Source organism: Equus caballus, chromosome 3 (assembly GCF_041296265.1).
Source record: "Equus caballus isolate H_3958 breed thoroughbred chromosome 3, TB-T2T, whole genome shotgun sequence".
NCBI lineage: Eukaryota > Metazoa > Chordata > Mammalia > Perissodactyla > Equidae > Equus > Equus caballus.
In genome coordinates this window covers 60,685,377-60,698,271 of record NC_091686.1, presented here as the reverse complement: position 1 = coordinate 60,698,271, position 12,895 = coordinate 60,685,377, and the positions used below count along the sequence as shown (strand labels likewise).

General features: G+C 38.4%; 1 protein-coding gene across 3 annotated transcripts in view; it reads right to left on the bottom strand.

Moving 5' to 3' along the window:
* The window catches only part of RASGEF1B (RasGEF domain family member 1B), a 701,629-nt gene that overhangs the window by 626,889 nt on the left and 61,845 nt on the right, over window positions 1-12,895 (bottom strand). The window lies entirely within an intron of this gene.

Below are 12,895 nucleotides of genomic sequence, written 5' to 3'. Positions count from 1 at the left end.
TTTAAAATCTCCTGTTATCAAGCTAAGTAAAAAATAAGTTATGAAATTCTAAATATATGTTCTCAATTATGCTAAATCATGCAAAACTATGGTAAAGGACCAAAAATAGGCAAGACAATATTGAAGAAGGTAGAGGAGGAGGGAATTTTACTCTTCTAGATATCAAGCCTTACTATTGTTAAGCTGTAATTATTAAAACAGTGAGTGTTAGAGCATAAGTAGATAAATCAATGGAACAGAACAAACACTTTACATATGGTATATATATATATATATATATATATATATATACACACATATACACATATATTCTCACATTTACACATATATAAACATACACACACACACACTTATATATATAAAGGTGGTATTATAATTAAATAATGCTAAGCCGAACTCCAAATGGAAAAATACGTAGAACTTAGATTCCTACTTCGTATTGCATACAAAAACTAAGATCCACATGGATTAAAAGATGTAAACATAAATAATTCATCTAAAACTTTTGCAGAGAAATATAGTAGTATATCATTATGAACTAGGAGTAGGAAAGAATTTCTTAAATAAGATAGGAAAAGCCAAACCATAAAGAAAAAGATTGATAAGTTCAATTGCATTAAAATTAAAAAAAAAACACACACAAAATGAAAAACTAAGCCACAGACTGAGAGAAGACATTTCTTGTTTTCCCCCAGCTTTATTGAGACATAATTGACATATAACATCATGGAAGCTTAAGGTGTACAACACGATGATTTGATCTACATATATTGAGAAATGATTACCACAATAAGGTTAGCTATCATTTTTTGCGTGTGGCGAGAACTTTTAAAATCCACTCTATTAGCAACTTTCACATATACAATATTAACAAGTATTTTCAAGTGCACAGTACTAACTAGAGCCGCAATGATATACATTAGATGCCCAGAACTTACTCATACCATAACTGAAAGTTTGTACCCCCGACCACCTTCACCCATTTCCTCCACCCCACCCCTGCCCCAGGCAACCACCAATCTACTCTGTTTCTATGAGTTTGGGGTTTTTTTGGATTCCACATATAAGTTATATCACACAGTATTTGTCTTTCTCTGCCTAATTTATTTCACTTAGCATAATGACCTCAAGGTTCATCCTTGCTGTTGTAAATGACAGGATTTCCTTTTTTATAGCTGAATAATATTCCATTATATAGGCATATCATATTTTCTTTATCCATTCATCCTTCAGTGGACACATAGGTTGTTTCCATGTGTTGGCTATTGTAAATAATGCTGCAATGAATATGGGAGTGCTGATACATCTTCCAGATAATGATTTCATTCTTTCTTATATATACCCAGAAGTGGGACTGCTAGATCATATGGTAGTTCTATTTTTAATTTTTTGAGGAAACTCCAAACTGAGGGAAGAGGAATCATTCCTAGGACGTGATCAACTCCTATGGGTAGGTGTGAGGTTTCCCAAACAGTGCTTGGAGATACTCATGTGGAGGAAAGTTAGGAAAAGGAATTACATGAAATAGCAATAATTCTGAGGACAGGGTATATTCATAAAAGGATTCTATCAGTTTCCTTGCCTTTTCCAGTTTCTCCTGGCTTCACATGAGGCCACCTCACTCCAATCTCTGCCTCCATCTTCACATCACCTTCTCCTATATGTGTATAATCTCCTTGGCCTCTCTCATCTCAAGACACTTATGACTGAATTTAAGGCCTACCTGGATATTCCAGGATAATCTCCTTGTGTCAAGATCGTAACCTAATCACATCTGCAAAGACTTTCTTTATAAGGTAACATTTAAAGCTTCCAGGGATTAGGATCTGACATCTTTGTAGGACCATCATTCAACTTAGGACAGGCACCCTCTTGTGAAGATTTCATTTCATTTTATTTATTTATTATTAATTTATTATTTATTATTAATTTCAATTTAATTTAAATGTTTTCCTCTTAGATCCTCTAAAAACTCATATTTATCGCACAGATTTAAATTTTCAACTCCTACCTTTTAATTTCCTTTGTAGGGGAGGAAGACTTTTCCTCCACCTAATGTGGGTCCATTTGGCCAGAGAAAAAATTAAATTCACATGAGACAGAATAGCAGGAGAAAATTAAACAAAGCTTTATGAGGACCATGGCCCAGGTCCTTCTTCCCGAAGGAAGAAAGGGCACCGAAGAAGTGGGGTGCACAGAGCTGTTATATACCCCCAAACAGGATGTTTCACACGATTGAAATGTCCCTCCCACGATAGTCACAAGATTGCCCTGTCGGCACAGCACTTGATGGACACAGCAGGTAGTGGTCTGCTATCTCGGAGGGCATAGCAGGAGGCAAGTCGATTGTCTTGAGCTGGGTGGTCACAGGTGAGTGCAGAAATCAGTTCCTAGCCTAAGGAAAGATGCTTAATCCTTAAAGAAATGCCAACGTTGGGAGGGGGAGGGAAGTCAGTTACAGGAGGTTACCAGACAAGCACAATAAAATGCAGATTTAAGTCCTTGCCTTCCCCATTAATTAAGAGTTTCTACAGATAAGGTTAAGAGTTTCTAGAGATAAGGTCATCTCCCCTTCTTCCTGGTACAGAGGAAGATATCTTTACAGATGGAGAGTTCCTTTACAATGTAGATGTCTCTTAACAAAAGGGTAAGCAAGTTCTACTTTTCAGTTGCTTTCCTGTCTGCAAAGAAACCTGCCTCAAATAATCCTCATGCCAAAGAGACATATCTTGGCGTGGCCAAGACCAGTCCCCCACACCTTTAATTGTACCCCCAACTTTTCATCAAAGAAAGTCAAATACGTTCATACAGCCCTATGTGAGGTGCTGGTAAGAGTGAAGAATGAGGGAATATGGCAGGAAATGGAAGGATACCTTGTCTATATCAAACTCTCCACTTGTTCCCATGTAGAGAAGCTGTAGTCTATCAATAAGAGGGTCTGAGAGTTCCCAGAAGTGACCAGTGGTCACAGGGTGAGTAGGGGATCGTGGCAGAGCTGAAAGCAATGGAGAAAAAGCATCAAATGCTAAAGATCATTTTCAAAGTTGATAGTCCAATATGGGCTACAAATAAAAGCTTCTAATTTCCTACCCCATGCTTCAACAAGCTAACCCTGGAAGGTAGTACAGGTAAATTTTTATGTTGTATGAGTTTCCTGAATAGACTAATGAAGACTTTACCCCAGGACTTAAACCTTTAATAATAATCTTGATTCCACCTCCTTTTCCCCTTCCCAGTTTCCACTCCCACATACCTCTCTCTCTGTCTCTCACACACACATACACACACCACAGCCGCTTGTCTCCTGGCAACAACAGTTAACTCAAACAAGACTATCCAAAATCATTATCCACTTCTGCCTTTCTCACTACCACCATTACAAGCATCACTCAAAACCAAAAGAAAAAAAATAGCTTGATTCCACACAATGCATGGCCATGGAAAATGACAGATTGAGATATAGTGCATTGCGTGTGCTGCCAATGGTGATATTGTTATAGTAAATTCATCATCCTGACACGTTCATAATACTCTGACACTGCTGTCTTATTACGTCCCATGCTACGGGATTGCTGCCTAAGCTGTGCAGCTCAGGGTGACTCATCGCACTGAGCAGAGCAGCATCACCGCTTACATCTCACCTAAATGCTCTACCACCGGCTGGTACCATGTGCTGGTATGTGTTCAGCACTACCCGGGTGAGGAAAATGAAGTGTACAAGGACAAGGACAAAGGGTGCTGGTATGCAACTGAAATGGAAGCTTAAATGGCTTTTCTCATCTGGGCTTTTCTGAGGAGGTGCACCTGAGCAAGGCCATCAACATCAGCTTTGCAAAAATTGATGAATAGGCTGGTCACAAAGGACTCTATTTAAAGCAGAGGAGATTTTCCTGAATGATGCAATTACTAGTAGACAGGAAAGACTCTCACCCTCTCAACGCTGATGAGTCAATAGTCCACAGGGAGCCAGGGAAATCAAGTGTCAATGGAAACTCATACATCCTCAGCCCTGTCTCTCCACCCTGCCCTCCTCCCAACCCTCGCCAAAAACAAAACAAAGCCAGCAGTTTTTAAATGATGACCACAAGATACTAGTGCCAACTTTGGAATGAGCAAAAACCATTGTCTTCATTTGAGTTCCCCAGCAGCGGACCCCATGGCAACCATTCCAGTGCAAGAAGTTTCTTTGGGAGATGCAGGAAGCACCACCTCTAGTAGGTGAGTGGGAAGGGAGAGACAGAAGGGAAGAAAGTCAATAAAGTCATGATGGCAAGCTAGCTTCCACTGAGGGTGACTGGAGCTTAATCCCATGGGGAAACTGGGAAACAGTATAAAACACACATCCCCAGGTCATCCCACTAGAGAGGCAAGGGGGTGGGGTATTTGGGGTATTTGTCCCCAAACTTCCATCAGCCATTGGTTGAGGATTGCTCCCTGGAGAGATGAATTCCTGGGCATTACCAGTCTAGTACTTCTGGTCAGCTTTGGACAGGTCACTAATTCCAGCCCGCTAGGTAAGGGACAGTATTACCCCACAACAGCCCTCCTGGGATTTGCAGATTGTTAGTGATGTGGAAAGCTGCTAACATCAAATCCTAAAACCATGTCACAGAAGAAAAAAATCTCTGCCAACCCACAAAAACTGGAATACTCTGCTAAGACTCAATGCCCAAAAAAGGGCTTTGCTATTGTCACAGGATTGTAGTCCTAGGTAGCATACTACACACTTTGGACACTAGAGGAAATGTTCATAGTGACTTGTACTCACTGGTTTTCATTTTTCACAAGAACAAGTGTACAAGTTTTGTCCCATGTCACTCAGCACCTCCATTCTCAGCTAGCCAAGTTAGGGTTGGCTGCAAGGAAAATTGTGAAGGAGATGAAGTTTGCTTTAGTATTCTCAGCCTCCTTATTCTGGTTCCTTCCTCCTCTCCTGGGGCCCTTTTTCATCCAGACCCTATCAAAACCAGCTATCTTCCTGATATATGATATTATATGATATATGATATTAGTCATTTATACCTAAGTATAAGTGTAACTTTCATTCATCGACAAATATTTAATAATTAACTTACTTTAGGCCTGACACTGTGCTGGATGCTGGGAATATAGAAATGTAGCTCCCAATCCCTGTCTACATAGTATGACAAGTACCAGGATTAAGACATACAGACTGGTACGAGAGCCTTGGGGAGTGGCTGCTAGGAAGTGTTTCTTGAATTAGTGATTCAAGTCTTTGTCCCTTGTTAAATGCATTTCAAGCATCAGTGAGTAGCCAGGAAGGACTGGGGAATGGAAGGAAGCCCCTTGCCTGAAATTCCTAAATCTCACATTGCTGTAGAGAATTCAGGCATTTGGGCAGTTTTCTACTCCACCTACACAGAGAGCTGGCCTGTCGCCATGGCTTGCAGAACAAATTGAAAACTGAGCAGCAAGCAGCAGTGCACGCATCTGTTCTGAAATCCTGCTGTGCATAAAGGATATTTTTTAATTTGCTTTCACATTCCAGAAAAAAAATAGAGATTTTCCTATTTATAGATGAATTCGCCATTTGGATAATAATGCTCTCTTTGCTTATTATATGTGTGGGGATTTCCTCCATGTTTCTGGCTACACCTGTTTGGGTCCCTCATCCCTCTATCTCACTCCAAGGAATCAGAGCCAGAACCCTAAGAAAAGTCTCTGTCTTGCATTTCTTCATCTGTGAAAGGAAGCTAATTGTACCTCACAGAGAAGTTGAGAGGATTAAACAAAATAGTGTAAAGCACTTAGACCGATGTCTGACACTGGAAAGGCAATCAGTGATGTGGGGAGTTTAGGAAAGCAGATTTGGAGAGTTCATTTCTCCCAACAAGCTCCAAGCTTGCCTGAGAGATTTTAATCAAATCTTAGGCTGTGCTTAATAAGAATAGTTATCAAATGCTTCCTGATTTCTTAGGAAGCAAATAATTAGACCCTTGAAAACACAGATGTGCATGGGAAGAGGCTAACTTAACCGCCTAACTGCCTAAGAGCAGCTATGCTCAAGTAGGCTGGTGGCTGGTCAACAAGAAGGACATCATCAGAGCCTGGGGTCTGCCATATTGGGTTACACTCAAATGCAACTGAGCAGAGGATCCAAGAGCTTTGGCTTACACACACCCCACACACAAACACTACGACACCCATCCAACAAATTCCTCTTAATTCAATTTGTTTATATGTTATAAACAAATACGAACGCACTCCTTTCCTTTGGTGTAAATTGCAATGTCAGAATTATCTTCCAAACCAGGGGTCAGTAAACTTTCTACAAAGGTCCAGATGGCAAACATCTTTAGGCTTTATGAGCCAAGCAGCAATGTCCTCAATTCTTAGGCAATTGTTCTAATGGAAAGGCTGACAGTCTTCTTTAATTTTGCATTTAAAAATGTAAAAATTATTCGTACCTCAAGGACTGAATCTGGCCCTAGGGTCCATAATTTGTCAACCCGTGTTCTAAAAAAATGAAGCTAAGAGTTTCAACTGTTGTGTTGCTTTATAAATCTCAATACGAATGAGAATGCAGTTCCTACCTAGTAGACATTCTCACCAAACAGACCAGGAGGTACACTACACAATCATTCACCAACAATAAATAGTCTGTGAATCCTAGTGTGGCCCCAAGCCCCAAAACATACCCATATCCACCCATCTACTATTGCCTGAAATTCCTCCATTCGGATTTCATTTTTTTGCACTAAACAGATTCATTTTTTAAGAAACCATCTAGAGGGGTAGTACATTAAGTCACTAAAACTTAACAGTAATTTATTTCTCAAACAATTTTTTCTTCACATGAGAATCTTGAACAATGTATGAAAAATAAAAGAACACCAAAAGAAGGCAAACAAGGGAGGTCTTCAAAGAAATTTGGAATGTTTCCTAATTCCAGATCAACTTTTTAAAGAAGACTAGAGATGGAACAGTATTATTCTGACATATGTGCATTTTTTTTCACCTAGTTTCCCTACTAGAAACAGAACAAGATAATAGTGGCACATTCAGACTCTGGAGACTGAGTCTAGCTCTCAGCAGCTGTATAATCTTGAGCAAGTCATTTAACCTCAGTGAGCCTCAGTTTCATTATCTGGAAAATGAGAATGATAATAAGACCAATTTCAGAGTGTTGACGTAAGGATTAAATGAGACAAATATATGAAGAACACTTAGAATAGCGCTGGCACATACGAGATTCTCAATAAGTGGTAGCAATGATTGTTTGAACAGTTCCCAAATTTTAGTGCAAAGAACAAATGTAGAATTTGTTAAAAATTCACACTTCCATCTCTAAAGATGAGGAGGACCCAGGAATCTGTATTTTAAAAAGACTTTCAGATGATTCTGATATCAGTGATACAGATCACTCTTAAAAAAAATAATGTCCTACAAAACTAATCAATAGTATAAGGAGTTGGAATAATGGTTACACGAGAGGATGTGGGAAAGGGTAGTGATTAGGAGGGCGCTCAAGGGGACTGCAGAGGTGCAGGTAATGGTCTATGTCTCAGCCCAGGTGTTGGTTACATAGGTATGTTTACTTTGTGATCATTTACCAAGATACACACTTGATGATTCACGTAATTTTCTGTATGTAAGTTTTCTCTTCAATAAAAAAGTAAAAATCAAAAACCAAAAGGAAAAACACACAGCAAAATAAAACCGTGCCCTATGTCAGTGGTTCTCATCCAAACTGAATACTAAACTTACTTGGGAAATACTTAACAAACCTCAGTGCTCAGGCCCCGACTTTCAGAAATTCTGATTTAACCGGGCAGGGGCCCAGCCATCTGCACATTGTAGAAGCTCTTCAGATGAGTCTTGTGTATCCTTTACAGCCATGGTTGAGAGCCAATGCACTAGACCAGTGTTCTCAATCCTTACCATACATCAGACTCACCTGGAGGGCTTGTTACAGCACCAATGACTGGGCCCCCCACCAGAGTTTCTCATTCAGTGGAGCCTAGGGTGGGCCCTGAGAATTTGCACTTCTAAGTTTTTAAGTCATGCTAATGCTGCTGGTCTGCAGAACACACTTTGAGAAACAATCACCTATGCTGACTTCCTTATAAGGTTAAACCTGAGGCATCAAACCCTCCCTCATCCTCACTCACCTAATAGTCTTCTATGAACAAAGAGTTAATGTCCCTACATATCAAAAATCTACGACTCGGGAACTGGACTATATCTACAGTCATGGAATGCAGGTAGTTCGGACATCATAACTTTTTGGTCAGGTTAGAAAACACATTCTTTCATTTTTGTTCACACGTTCTTTAAGCAAACATTTCCTGAGCCCCTACAAGGTACCATACTCTGAGCTGTATGTGCAGATCTTGCTTTCAAGAAGTCCTGAAACTAGAGCAGAACTCATGAGTCTTTTACATAAGGGAATTATGTATTTGTGCTGATTTTTTTATTGCAAGATGCCTTCCAGATTAATTCTTGGAATGGTTATTTTTCTGTAAGTGCACACAGCATGAGGCACTAGAAGAATCTGGAGGTCCTTGGGAAAGGACTATGGTACTCTCAAAAGGGTGCGCACACTTCAGTGTACATTTAAGGGATTTTTTCTTGTATATTTTTGAGTGCTCCCAACACATTTGCCCTGGAGGCTCTGGTTAGAGCTTTATCTTTTACCAGAGAGAGAGAGAGAGATCCCATTCTGACAAATCTAACGACAATCTTAAAGATCACTTTGCGGTTTTAGCCTCAGATAATACAATGCAGAGTAATCCTCAACAGCATCACGAGCATAACCCTTGGATCATCACTCAAAACTGATTTACTCCTAAGGACTTTGCTCAGCATATTTTCATTCCCCCATGCCCTTTTTTTGTTTACATTACTTAAATTCTATTGGGAAGAAAAGCCTTGATATTGGACTGCAGAGCCCATGTAAAACATCTAGGCAATTGCATTTGTCAGCTCTCAAGGCAGTTAGAATAATTGAAGTCCATTTATAAAGCTTTCTATAGCTCACTAGCAAGAATACAAACTGACAGCTTCAACAAAAAAATAAAGAAGGAAAATTCTTATTATATTCACCATGAATTTTCCTACATTTCTAAAGACTTTTCTCTAAAACAGAAAGCTTTAGTGTCAGTTAATACAATGGCAATAAAACAGATCATCTATTGTCCTTGATGGCTACAATCTTACTCTTAATTTTAGAGAAACATCTACTGTACCTTATACCTTGCATATCACTATATCTTTTAATATAATTAATGTTATATGAAATCCTATGTGATCTGTACCCAAGATTATGAAAAAATTGGTATCTTAGGCAGAATTAAATCCAACAATATGTAAAAAGAGTAAAACATTATGATCAATGGAGTTTGTCCCAGAAATGAAAGGTTTAACATTAGAAAACCAATCAGTGCAATTCACTATATTAACAGAAAAAGGATAAATACAATATGATCATCTCATAAAACATAGAAAAAGCTTTTAACAAAAATTGAAATCCATTTATGTTAAAAACTCTCAGAAAACTAGCAATAGAAAGGTGCTTCTTCAACTGATCTTTGAAAAACCTACAGTTAACACACTTAATGATGAAAGATTGAATACTTTCTCCCTAAAATCAGAAACAAGGATTCCTTTTCTCACCAGTCTTATTCAACATTTTGCTAAAAGTCCTAGCCAATAAAATAAGGTAAAAAAAGAAAATTTATATGATTGGAACAAAGAAGTAAAATTGTCTTGATTAGTAGACATGATATGCTCATGTATACAGAAAATCCTGAGGAATCTAGACAAAAGCTACTAGAAATAGTAAGTGAATTTAAGAAGGGAGCAGGATACAAGGGCAATACTCAAAAATCAACTGTATTTCTATATTCTAGAAATAAGCAATTAGAAATTGAAGTAAAAAATACCATTTATAAGAGAATCAAAAAACATTAAATACTTAGGAACAAATTATTTTGAAACACGTGGAAGGCCTTAGGCCGAAAACAAAACATTGCTGAGAAAAAATAAAGACCTAAATAAATGGAGACATACAATCTATCCTCATGGTCAGAAGACTCAACACTGATAAAATGTCAATTCTCACCAAATTGGTCTATAGAGTCTTCATAATATCAATCAAAATTCCAGCAGACTTTACTATAGAAATTGACGGGCTGATTCTAAAATTTATATGGAAATGTAAAGAACCTAGAATAGCCAAAATAATTTTGAAAAAGAACAAAGGACCCACACTACCTGATTTCAAGACTTAATATAATGCTACAGTAATCAAAACAGAGTGGTATTGGCACAAAAGTAGACAGAGATCAACAGGACAGAATAGAGAGTACAGAAAATCACCCATCCATATACTGTCAATCTATGTTCAATAACAAACGGTGATAGAACTACTGGATATCCACATGGGAAAAAGTGAACCTTGCTCCTTACCTCACTATTCACAAAAATTAATTTTAAATGGATCATAAACCTAAACATAAAAACCAAACTATAAAACTTCTAGAAGAGAATATTCAAAGGACATATATCTGACACACAGGACTTGTATCCAGAATATATAAGAACTCTTATAACTCAATAAAAAGAAGACGAATAAACCAGTTAAAATGGGCAAAATATTTGAATTGAAACTTCACAGAAGGAGATGCATGGAATGCCACAAAGCATATGTAAAGATGTTCCACATCTTTAGTCATAAAGGAAATGCAAGTAAAACCACAATGAGATACCACTACCTCCCCACTCAAATGGCTAAAATTAAGAAGACTGACAATATCAAATGTTAGTGAGGGGGCCGGCCTGGTGGCTCAGCAGTTAAATGTGCACATTCCACTTTGGCAGCTCGCAGTTTGCCCGTTCAGATCCCGGGTGCAGACATGGCACTGCTTGGCAAGCCATGCTGTGGCAGGCATCCCATATATAAAGTAGCGGAAGATGGGCACAGATATTAGCTCAGGGCCAGTCTTCCTCAGCAAAAAGAGAAGGATTGGCAGCAGATGTTAGCTCAGGGCTAATCTTCCTCAAAAAAAAAAAATGTTAGTGAGGATGTAGAGCAATTGGAACTCTCCGAAATTGCTGGTGGAAATGTTAAACGATAGAGCCACTTTCATAAACTCTTGACAGCTTCTTAGAAAGTTCAACGTACACTTTTACCGTGTGATTCAGGAACTGCTCTCCCAAGTATCTCTTCAAAAGAAAACATGTACATGCTTATTTCTTTAAAAAATTGTTACATAGATGTTTATAGCAGTTTTATTCATACTAGCCAAAACCTGAAAACAACCCAAATGCAATTTGAAAAAAAAAAAACCCTCCTCTGTGTAACAACATAGATGAATTCCTAAAACACCTAATGCAAAACAGTACCTGCGGCTGCATAATTCTATTCTCATGAAACTTTAGGAAAGACAAAGTTAACCCATAATGATAGAAAGTGTATCAATGATTGCCTGGGTGGGGTTGGTAGATGGGGGTTGATTGGGAAGAAGCACCCAGGAATCATTTGGGCAGATGGAAATGTTCTATATTTTGATTATGTATATATTTGTCAAAACTCATGGAAGCATTTTATTGTATGTAAATTATACTTCAAGAAACAATTTTTTTAAGTAAAAAAGTTAACTTTTTTACGTCTGTGAACACATTTTGACATTGTTGGTGTAATAAAAAAGAGGCAATGAATACGAAGCATCAAATAAGAAGAGCTACCAGGACCACCCCATAGCCGAGTGCTTAAGATCGTGTGCTCCGCTTCAGTGGCCCAGGGCTTTGCTGGTTCGGATCCTGGGCATGGACATGGCACCACTCATCAAGCCATGTTGAGGCAGTGTCCCACAAAGCACAAACAGAGGCACTCACAACTAGGATATACAACCATGTGCTGGGGGGGGGGCTTTGGGGAGAAGAAGACGAAGAAAAAAAAAGATTGGCAACAGATGTTAGCTCAGGTGCCAATCTTTAAAAAAAAAAAAAGAAGAGCTACCATTTATTGTGTTTACAGTGTGCCAGAATCTGTGCTCAGTATTTTAAAAGGATTTTCTCATTTAATTTTCCCACAAAACCAATGGCTTAAGTTTTATTGCTGTTCCCACTTTACAGATGAGGAAAATGAGACTTAGAAAAGGCTACAGTTAACAAGCGACGAGGTTGGCTTGGAAAGTCAGACCCTTCTATCTCCAAAGTAGTATTCCGCACTCTCAGGACCCCACCATGATTTCTCCCAAAGGAGGGAGACACCGTGCCCCGTGGGGAGCCCCAAGAGTCACTACAATGAAATGCTTTTAACAAGATGCCAATAAAGAAGAATGTAAGTGGATTTGTCGCCTGGGCAGAACAGGAACATAATAATAAACTATTAAGAAGCTTTTCAGGGACACTAATGTCAACCGACCATCAAGTCTGAACTGATGGAGCAGCAAATGTAATCATCGCAGCAGGAAAGTTCCAGTTTAAAATATGGATTAATGTCTAAGGTACAAAGGTCTGTGTTATTCTTATTTGAGAAGGCAAACTAACTTGCAAAGAAGGGCAGACACTTGCAAGGAATAAAAATATACATACTATCTTCACACACTTTTTCTTATTTTCCAGAATGCTTATGTTCCTAGCTCACATTGTTTCATGGGTGAATTCTTTCAAGTTTTCAGGAACAGATAGTGTCATGTTAAGTAAATGGATCCAGCTCCCGAACATAAAGAAAAAATGGAAAATAATCTAATTAATTCTAGAAAAGCAAATATAGCCCTAATATGAAAACCTCACAAAGATAGTATAAAAAAGAAAAGACAAAAGGAAGGGAAGGGGAAGGAAGGAGAAGGAAGGGAAGAGGAGAGGAGACTTCAGAAAATTGTCACTTAAGAATATGAGTGAAATTACAAATAAAATATTAGCAAAT